Here is a 10,919-nt window from a genome sequence, read left to right on the forward strand (position 1 = left end):
TATTGATTAGCTTTGATACAATCCATGAATCTTATTCATGTTTCCTCAGTTTTATTTGTTCTGCGTGTGTGTGTGTGTGTGTGTGTGTGTGTGTGTGTATTTAGGTCTATAGAATTTTATCACATGGGTTTGAATATTTCCCATCACAGTAAGGATACTGAATAGTTACATCATCGCAAGGATCCTGCCAGCCTTTTTTGTTTTTTTTAATTCTCGATTTCTCTTCTTTATACTCTCCTCTCCAAATTCTCACCTCCTGTGTTGAAATAGCCTCCTTGCAGACATCTCTGACTCTAGACTTCTAGTCCCTCCAATGTATCATTTACAATGCATTTATAAATTGCAAATCTGATTATGTCACTCCTCTAGGCAACTATCAGGGAAGCTGATTCCCTAGCTCTCTGACTTACTCTGAATTTACATACTGGAAAAATTCAGCACATTACTAAAATAAAAATCTGAGCAAAAAGTTACTGGCATAGCTTATTAGTCATATGAAGAAGAAATCAAATATATTTTTTGCTGCCCATCCTCTTAATACATTATTCAGTGACAATTAAGACTCTTATCTACGGATTTGGTGGTCCCCATAGTCACTCAACTATAACATTTTATAAGAAATTGATAGAAACTACATGCCTACTTTATTTTTACATTTATAAATATTAAAGCAAATGACCTATCTGCTCTTGCTTTTCAGATTCATATCACTCTAGCCACAGCCTGGTACCTGAGGTAAAAAAAAAAAAAAAAAACAGAGATGGATCTGCGAAAGTAAAATTATTGTACTAAAGATGAATTTTTTGGAAATACTGTTATAATTACCAATTTATTTTACAGACAGCTATAGATCGTTATCAATGATTTAAATATTGACTATCATAGCATATCACATTACTTTTGAGAGTATGCTTCTTTGCTATTGATCACTTGTCTTACAGTTTCTAGAAATCTGTTGACTCCTCGCCACTTTTCTCAAGGTGTTATCCTGAGAGTCAAGCATGTAACTTACTAGAAATTTATCCAAACTATTTCCTACCCAAAGTGAATTTTGTGGCATTTTACACCGAGAGAGATTACGAAATTATTAGAATGGATAAGCCATCCCACCTTCATTTTTCTACATGTAAATTAAAATAGGTATCATACAATACTGATGCTCATGTCTGCTAGTACTTCTCCTGTTTCTGTAACAAGGGCAACAATGACTTGTCGGAATCTCTTCTTTCTCCTCTTATTGGCTATAAGGCATGGCAACTAGTTTTTTTATCTTAGATATTATTCAGTACATTGTGTTTAGCCACATTATGTGCATGAACATAGCTACAATGCTTATAAATTTCTAATTAAAACACCTGTGTTTGGTCAAGACTGATCTCTTTAAAATACTGTAATTAGTCTTACATGTTAACTTAGTGAGGCTATGGTACCCAAGTACTTAATCAAACATTGATTTAAGTGTTTCTGTGAAGCTATTTTGTAGATGTGGTTAACATTTATAATCAGCCAACTGCAAGTAAAGCAGTTCACCCTCCATAATGTGGGTGAGTCTCATTCAATCATGACAGCCTTAAGAACAAGAACAGATTTCCTGCAGAAGAAGGAATTATACCTCAAGAATACAACATCAACTTTTTCCTGAGTTTCCAGCCTTCAGGTCTACCCTATAGATTTCAAACTTGCCAGACCCCTTAATCCTGTGAATGAATTCATTAAACTAAATCTCTCCTCTCACTAGATAGATAGATAGATATTGATATAGATATACTGATACCTCCTATTGGTTGTATTTCTCTAGAGAATCCTGACTGATACAACTAACACATTTATTAGTGATACAAATATTATTGATTAATGAAACATGTATATTGACACCATATTAAAACCACCTTAATCATTTAAATGGACAGTGGTGATGATCTCCCTAGATCCATTCATCCTTTTTTCATCAAGTAGCATCCAATAGTTTGGGTCATAAGCTGTAAATGAAGCCACGTTTTGTTCCAGAGTTAGGCTTAGGCTAGTCAAAATCAATCTACATAATGCCAGCACCATGCATATTTACTACGTGAAAAGTGATGGAGACAGGTTATCTCAATTTGACATGTCTATTTTCCAATGATTCATTTTCATATTGAAACACAGCCTATATCTTATGATTTACTCATTTTCTTCAAGTTTCTGCTCAGTTTGGTGACATTTCATCACCTTATATAGAAGCACCATAAGCTCCAGTCCTCAGGCTCTCTCAATCTCCGTAATTGGCTTCTCATTATCAATACCTTGCCATTGTTTTATAATTGTTCTTTTTCTGTCTTCCATACAAAACATAATCTTCATGATGTTCACTATAATTTCACCAGAGTGTATATAATGGTCCCTGACATATAGATAACTCCCAGTAAACATCTGCTTGATGAATGAAGAAGTGCAACTAGCAACATTATTAAAGCACCACATTATAAACTCATCAAGTTTTTAAAGCATCCACTGAAGATTTTATTCTAGCTTCCAACTAACTCAATCATCTTAACTGAATGTTTCTTATCCACATCTTTGACTGTTTCTTTGACGGTTTCTTTTAATTTCTTTTTCTTTTGCAGTTCTTACACAAAACAGTTATATAAGTGACTCCAAAAGAGGTTGCTCATGACTTCTTTCCTATAGTTGATGCTATAAATAAGTTTTGCTTTGGAAGTATTTACATGAAAAATATGACACTTTGCTAGAGAATTTACAAGTATGATCTGGTACAGAAATTGACCATTTTACCACCAAACCAAGTGTTATGAAATGAAAGTTGTGAAATCACACCATCTGGGTATAGCTGTAGATTTATATTAATTTCATCCAGGGCATGAATGTGCTTTCTTTTCCCCTTCTTGCCTAGATCTACGCTGTTCACTGGCAAAGGAAGCTACCTCGTCTCTGGCCTGGCACCTGCCTCTTCCATTTCATGTCTCGTTCACGCCCTCCCTCAACTATCTGGAGGTAGATTTTTTAATGTCACTTTGGAAATTATGAGCACTATACCAGTAAACAACTCTTCTGGTCTGATGACAAATTTGGTCATCTATATTCAGTTACGAGAATACGATTATAGATGGTGTTTGGACCCCAGCAACTTAATCAAAATGCTGTGGGAGGTAGAACAGGTGCCACTGATAAGAGCTCTTTTCTTCAGTCATCATATCGTGTTCAGCTACAATCAGCCAGGGAAGAATATCTTCTAAAGGTTGAAGCTGCAGTTGGATAGAAGCGTAAGTATCCAACTACATTTATAGTTTCTTGAATTTGAAAAAGCTCTGATAATCCAAGTGAATTATTGGAATAAAAATTTATGTTTGTTTCTTACCCTTTGGAGTAAAGGTTTGAAAATAACATACATTATGGTATTTTGAAATATCACAGACTTTGACCCATGGGATATGATTAAATTATGAAAATAATATCAAAACTCATTGGAGAAAATGGGGAGAAGTTAAAAAGTAAACTTTTTAAACCTTTCTCTGCTTTTAGTAACAACTATCAAAGTAACTTACAACTATCAAAGCATTGTTTCAAGGGCATTACCAGATTTGTTACCTTGTTTTATCCTCAGAGCGTGCCACTATCATTCATTTCACCATGAGTAATCTAAAGTACAGGGGCATTACTTGCCCAAGGCCAGACTCTTTAGAAACAGCAGAGTTAGAACATGGTGAATGTTCTAACAGCAGAGTTAGAACATGGTGAATTCCATGGTGAATGTTATGGAAATATGGCAAATACAACTTCTTCTCTAGGCAAAACTAGTTACTAACTCCTGAAATGTCCCTGAAAATATGACATATTTGAAATTTTCAATCACAATATGATTTTTGGTCTACAATGAAAAAGAATCAAGATTATACAAATCTAATTTCAGTGTAAAATAAAGATGTAAAGTGAGAAGACTATTCACAACTAGGTATTCTATTTGTTCCCCCAAATTCACCAAGTAATCTTTGTAAGGTATTACTTATGTCCTGATATGCAATTTCAAATATTTCTAGTAATAGATTTTTTATTCACACATGATTTTGAAGGTAAAAACAAGTATAACTGTGTAATTTCTTAGTATTATATAATTCTGTTAATGTATAACACCATTTCTTTAAGTGAACTCCATCATTCATTGGTCCCAGGGGACCCTCCCCAATGTAAGAGTACCTTGGTTAAATACACATGGCAAATTTTCTTTGTGTCATCCCACTGCTGGAAACTCACAAGTACCTTAACATATTAAAAGATCCAAGATGCCTTTCGGAGAAGGGATCGAGGGGTTAAATAACCTAACATTATTTAACTCATTGTTTTCCAGTGTATTTGAAGATGGACTTTAGTGCAATATCCTGAAGCTTCCCTTAGAAGCAATATTCTCTTCAAACCATCCTTTGAGAAATAGTGGCCTAAATTAGAAAGCCTGTTTTATCAAATATCCTCTCTTTCTCATTCTACTTTCCTGTTAGTCAAATATATTTTGGGACTATTATTTCCTTTTTGTCTCTACTGCAAAAGACATAGTAAAATAACTTTCTGCAGTATAGTATTTTTCTGTAGAACTGTGACCACCTTCACTAAACATGATGTGGTGACCAGCACTAATAATTGAAACCACCTGTGTCCACATGACTTTGTTGCTTATACCAGGAAATTTTTGCCTGAGAAAAGGTAAAATTATAAAATAATAAATAACTTTATTCTTTGCTTTAGGCAATTCCTGCAGATTCATTTATCAAAGACAGCATTCTGCTCACCTGAGTAAACAGTTCAGTTATCACAAACAATTTAACTATTAAAATTCTCTCTTCAAAAACTTTGCTTTGCCCACCAATACTACAATGTTAGGTCATAAACTTTCCATTCCCAATCAGTTGCATGCCTTGAAAAACTCACCTTAAACCACTTAAGTCAAAACCCACAAACTGTGTAAACATCAGTTTTGACTTCCCGCTTCTGAGGCACCGCTAGGACTCTATCACAATGGTGTTCTCTCTAACTGCAATAAGTTCTAATCATTTAACTTTGTTTTATTAAAAAGGTGTCTGGTAATATTTTGGGAAGTTTAACAGAGCTTAAGTATAATTATTAATTAATTATAAAATAGGGAAAAGATGTGCATATATAAATTACCAATTATTTCAAAGAATTTCCAGTTTTCATATCAGTTTCAAATCCCTTTAGTCTCAAAAAAACCCAAATATATTTATATATTAAAAAATCAATCATTTTAGAAAACTTACATTTAGAAAATTGAAGACATATTTGTACTTGTCCCTGGGTGAGGTGAATTGCAGACACATGGTCCATGCTTTCATGGAGCTTAGAGATTGGTGGAATGAAAGGCTTTCCAAAGGGCAACAAACAAATGCATGCACACATGATGACAAAAACTTTTCAATGCCATGAAAAGCAATCCAAAACAAAATAGGAAAAAGAATGACTGGAAGATCCTGTTATATTGTGGGAGTCTGGGGAGAACTCCCTAAGGAAGTAAAATTTAAGATAAGATTTGAAGATTGGCTAAGAGTCAGGTATGTCAAGACTGGAGGAAAGAGCATTAGAGCCAATGAATCAGCATGGGTGGAGGTCCTGAGATTCGCAACAACAACAACAAAAACCCCGGTTTTACTTAAGGAACCAAATATATACACAGATAGGACAGTTGCACAGTTGTGGGAGATGGACTGGAATAGCAGGAAATCTGGACAAAGGGTGGAGAATTTCAATAACAAGAATAAACTTTATAAGGTGAAGAATGTATGTGGGGAGATCAATTAAGAGACTACTGGAATTGTCCGGGGAAGAAGACACGGTGGTTTTGATTGGAGCAGTGGCCATGAAGACAGAGTGAAGTGGAAGCACACACTCTCAATAGATTTTATTGTTAACACTAACAAAACGTGGCAGTAAAACAGATGTTCACATTTAAAAAGAGGAAGGGGAAAGAATGATTCTGGGTTGTCTTGAGCCACTGGATGTCTAGCGATATACGGGAATATTTATATATATAATATTATATATATGTATATATATCAAATAACTGACATGATAACGCATCAGAAATTGGAATTTGATGCACCTGATAGCCTCTCTCTAATAATGTAAAATCACTTTCTTTTGACCATTCTTCAGGCAACCCTTGAGCATCACAGTCCTGTCCCAGGCCTGGTGATTTACATCTAAGATGGAATATAAGAATTTCCAGGACCATCAAACTCACCCTATCTTCCTAACTGGAAAAGCTCAAATTACAGTTAAACAAAACTAGGAATTTGGCTGAGAAGTCAATTCAACTCTAAAAAAGTTATATAGTTCAGCTCTGTAAAAAGAAATAGAGCTAATATAGGAGCCATTAGAGCTTCTACATAGCAGTTAATTAAGACTGATTAGAGAAATAGATGCCCTAGTCTAGAGTTTAGCATCCCCCCAAATTTTTACTCAAAATAAACCTTTCTTAATTGGTGGAAAATAATATGTACAGCAGGGAATAGAATTAGAATTTGTCAAAACTTCCAGGGAATAATACTAAAGTAAACTCTCCCTAAACATTACTTTTTACTGGTGAAATGCACAAACTCATTAACAAGTACAACGTGTCCATGCAAGAACTATAAACCAAAATGGAATAAACACGCATGAAACATTTAATACTGATTTTAAGTAAAATGCAGGAAACAAACTGGTAAGGGGAAAAGATGCTGAGTAACTAACTGGCCATGCCATGAAATTTATTTACTGATTAGTTTTCAAAACCTGCATTAACCTCTCTGTGATCCAGTTAACTTGTGACTTGTTGTCTTGCCTCTTCAAATTACAAGGATACAATTGAATTATACCCTGTGCCTTGCCTGGCACTTGAAAAGCACTGGAATCATTGTAAATTAAATGACAAGTAATTCAGTCAATATTTCATTTACTGCTTCACAGCTGTTGAAAGAGTTACTTTTGTGAACTGACATACAGGAAATAGGAGCCAATTTCACCATTTCCTGAACATTTAAAAATTTGTTTTTCTGGTTTGGAAAAAAAGTTTTCCACTAATAAAATACACATGCCACACAGTAGATTTTTTTGTTTTTTCAATTGGTCATTTCATGTTGTTGACATATATTTATACAATGCACAACACACATGGAAAATAAAAAGCATTTACATGTACCTTTCATAAAATTAAGCTCCCTTCTTAATATGGGTATTAAAATCTCTTGAAACTATCCTACTTCTCCACTTCTTTTAGAAAGAGGGAAAACTTTCTAGAACATAACAATTTAGCATGGCTGATAGGATGGAGATGAGTCAACAGTAGTAGCAGAGTCTTGAAGTATGACTTATCTGTGAGTTGTAGGGGGCAAGCATAATTCAGCAGAGCAAAATAAGTAGTTGGACTTCTTACTCTGATGGATGACTAAAGAAAAGAGAATAATTTAGAAAATTCAATAAATTGGGCAGATGAAGGATTCAGCATGAATTCCTGAGCCTTTTCAGTATAGAAAAAAATTTTCACTCCAAAATGACATAAGCTGAGAACAGAATATTAAGATTAAAGCTTGGTGGTTATAAAAAATAAGCCAAAATCATTTTTAAGTGATTGTATGACTAAATGGAAACTCTTTTTTAATGAGATAAGTACTATATTTTAGAATCATTTTCCCAAGGAACTTTCACTGTGGGTAAGTTTCATCAACAGCTGAAGTTAATCATCTAACACAGTGCAGCAGTTACATTCATTCATTCACTCAACAAATACATGAGGAATTTTTACAACACTCCAGGCTTGATGGGGCACATACAGGATACAAAAGTGACTGAAACAGATATTGGACTCTGACCTTGGGGTTTATGCTCTGGTGAACCTTCACACTCAGTCAACAGATTTGAAGACTTATCAATGTTGATTTTTTTCAGCATAGAAAATATTATGTAAGTTTTAGAATATGCACAGTGATATGATACATATTAAAAATATCCTAGTGATGGATTGTTTTTCAAGTTTACAAAAGCAAATTTAAAATTAAGAGCTTCTCAAGAAGATGCTTTATCATGTGAGTGACAATATTTACATAGTATATTTAATTTCAATGGTGATTATCTAAAGAAATTTGAAACTATTCATAAATCAATTTTGTAGAAAGAGAATCAATTTTGTTTAAGCAATTTTCAAAGGATATTAGTCTCATACTTATCCAGATATAGAAGTCATATAATTCATTAGTTTCCCTAACTAATTAAATGACGTTGTCTGTTTTTATTCATCTTTAAAGTTATTTTTATAGCACTTTGCCCTGAGAAGGGCCTTTATGTTATGTGTATTGTAACTCACTCATTTTACTCATAATTCCAAAATTTGTCTACAATCATACTTTTAGCCTTAGCACAATTTTCCAGCTTTCTGGTCTCCTGATGCCCAATTCAATGCTTCTTCCAATATATTCTGCTGCTTCTTTGAATTAATTAACATATAAGTTAGACTGCTTAAACAAGAGTCCCCCCAAATTATGACTCAAGCAAAACAGACATTTGTGTTTCTTTTGTCTAAAAGTTTGGGGGAGTCCGGGCTAGTAATATAGCTCCACAATTCTCAGGAAACTGGGTTTCTTTTATTTCACTCCTCTGCTGTCCTCATACATGGTTTCTAGCTTTTGGTCCCAGACAAGTATTTCAGCACAATGACCCTATCCATATTCCAGGCACCGGGGAGTGGGTGGGAATGCTAGTGCAGGCTCCTTCCCTTTCATCAGAAGTTGTACACAGCACCTCCGAGTGCCAGATCCTAGTAACGTAATCACTCTGAGCTCCAACTAAAATTTCTCTTACCAAGAGAGAAAGAAGTGATGCTTAAGATAGCTAGCTAGTCTTTGCTACACCTTCTGAGCAAACTCTCAAGTTCTATTCCTGGCTTTACCTTTTACTAGCTGTGTCAGCTTAATCTCTCTGTGCTTCAGTTGGTTTGTTTCTAAATGTTAAATAACATTTATTTCACAGGTTTGTTATATGATTTCAATAAGATATATGTTAAATGCAGAGTAAATACGTAATAATTACTAGCTACTATTTACTGTTATTATTATAATCTGATAGCAGAAGCAGATTCCTCCCCAAGCCCCTCCCCAAATTAAAAACAAGAAAAAGTCTTATCTTGTTGTCTAGCTTGCTAATAGACAATAACTTTACTGTATGGGTAGGCACACAAAACGTTGGTCCCAGTTTCATTTTAATCAGTTACTAGTTTTGAGAGCTTTTTATCTACTTAGCAGGAAAAGATAATACTATTATCTCTGTGCTCTAAATAAATTTCCCCCAAGAAATCAAAAAAAGGCAGATGTAATCTTAATAATTTGGCTGTTAGGAGGTAAACAACTGGTGAAACATGCTTTGTGGGTGTTTTCTCACCCACAAAGCATCCTGCCTGCAAGTGCACACTTCTGCTGATGACCCTTTGTGACTTTGACTCTCTGCTGAGCTTCTGCAGTTTTTAATCTTCCTAGACCCTCGGCGTAAGACTCCAAGAGTAGGGATCTCCCTGACAAATTCTCAGAGTGATCCTGGCTGCTTCCCAAGCTTGGGATACGACTGTATTTTCTCTGTAGCTTATTTACATCATTTTGTAGCTTTTCCCTGAAGTGATCATGAAAAATCTGTCCCCTTGTCTTCTATGTCCTTACACTTTACCACAACACAACAAAACGTCACCTGACCCCCTCTCCCTCCTCCTCCACCCTACATTCCCCTGCAGAGCTGAGGCAGGGCTGTGGGCAGGGAGCACCTTCAACAGAACACCCAGCACCACAAGGCCTGGCCTTGCTAACGAAGCTGAAAGCTCAAAGGAAAATGTAAGGGGCTAAAGGGGCCAAAAAGCATATGCTGAAGTTAGTTTTGCAATCTGGCCCCAGAGGTCCAAGTGAAAAAGGTTAAGCAAGTGACTCAAGAGCTAATTGGAAATTAAGGGAATGAGAAACCCCCAGGACCTGCTTTGTTTGTGAGGTGTTTTAGGGATCAGTTGTGTTTGCAGATTCAAAGAGCCAGTAAAGGCCTAGAAGCCGTGGAAGCTTCTCGCATGTCAACATAATTCCATGTGTAAATATACGGTATCTTAGGTTGGGTTCCACAGCAGCAGAGCCTGAGATAGGAATTCTTGTTCCAGCAATTTATTTGTCAGGGGTGCTCCCAGGAGAAGGGGCATGAAGGACATGGAAGGGATGAGACAGAGGAACAGAAGCTAAGCAAAACTATGGCCTTCGGCTGGAGACTAGCTTCTGCCTGATTCTACCAGGAAGCACTGGCACCTAAATTGTATCACAGAATTAGTCTCACGTGGAGGTAAGGAGGCCAGCATTTTGTATGTCACACTGCTAAGCTATGGGTGAGGCCACTCCCCTCCAGAGCTGAGAGAGAGCTGTAAGCCTCCCAGGGCAGCCCATGGGCTTCCATCTGGCCAACGGCAAGTGGGGGCAGTTGTGAGATTTTAGCAGCCAACACATGGCACCTGAACATTGTCTTCGTTCAGGCTTCTATAACAAAGGAAATTTATTTCTCACAGTTCTGCAGGCTGGGAAAACTAAGATCAAGGTCCCAGCATGGTCAAGTAGCTGATGAAGGTCCCCTTCCTGGTTTATAAACAGTCATCTTCTCATATCTTCACATGGCAGAATGAGAGCTAGCTCTCTTCCTGTTACAAAGACACTAATCCCATCACAGACACTCCACCTTCAGGATGTAACTACCTCCCATTAGCCCCACCTCTTCAGACCATCTTATTGGGGGTAGGGGTTTCAACATATGAATTTGAGGGGACACAAATATGTAGACCATAATACCCATAAGCAACTGGCCGAAACATGGCTATGAAGAACTGTTTTAGAAAGCACCTTCATAAAATGATTGCTATTTTAGACAAC

Source organism: Lagenorhynchus albirostris, chromosome 5 (genome assembly GCF_949774975.1).
Source record: "Lagenorhynchus albirostris chromosome 5, mLagAlb1.1, whole genome shotgun sequence".
Taxonomy (NCBI): Eukaryota; Metazoa; Chordata; class Mammalia; order Artiodactyla; family Delphinidae; genus Lagenorhynchus; species Lagenorhynchus albirostris.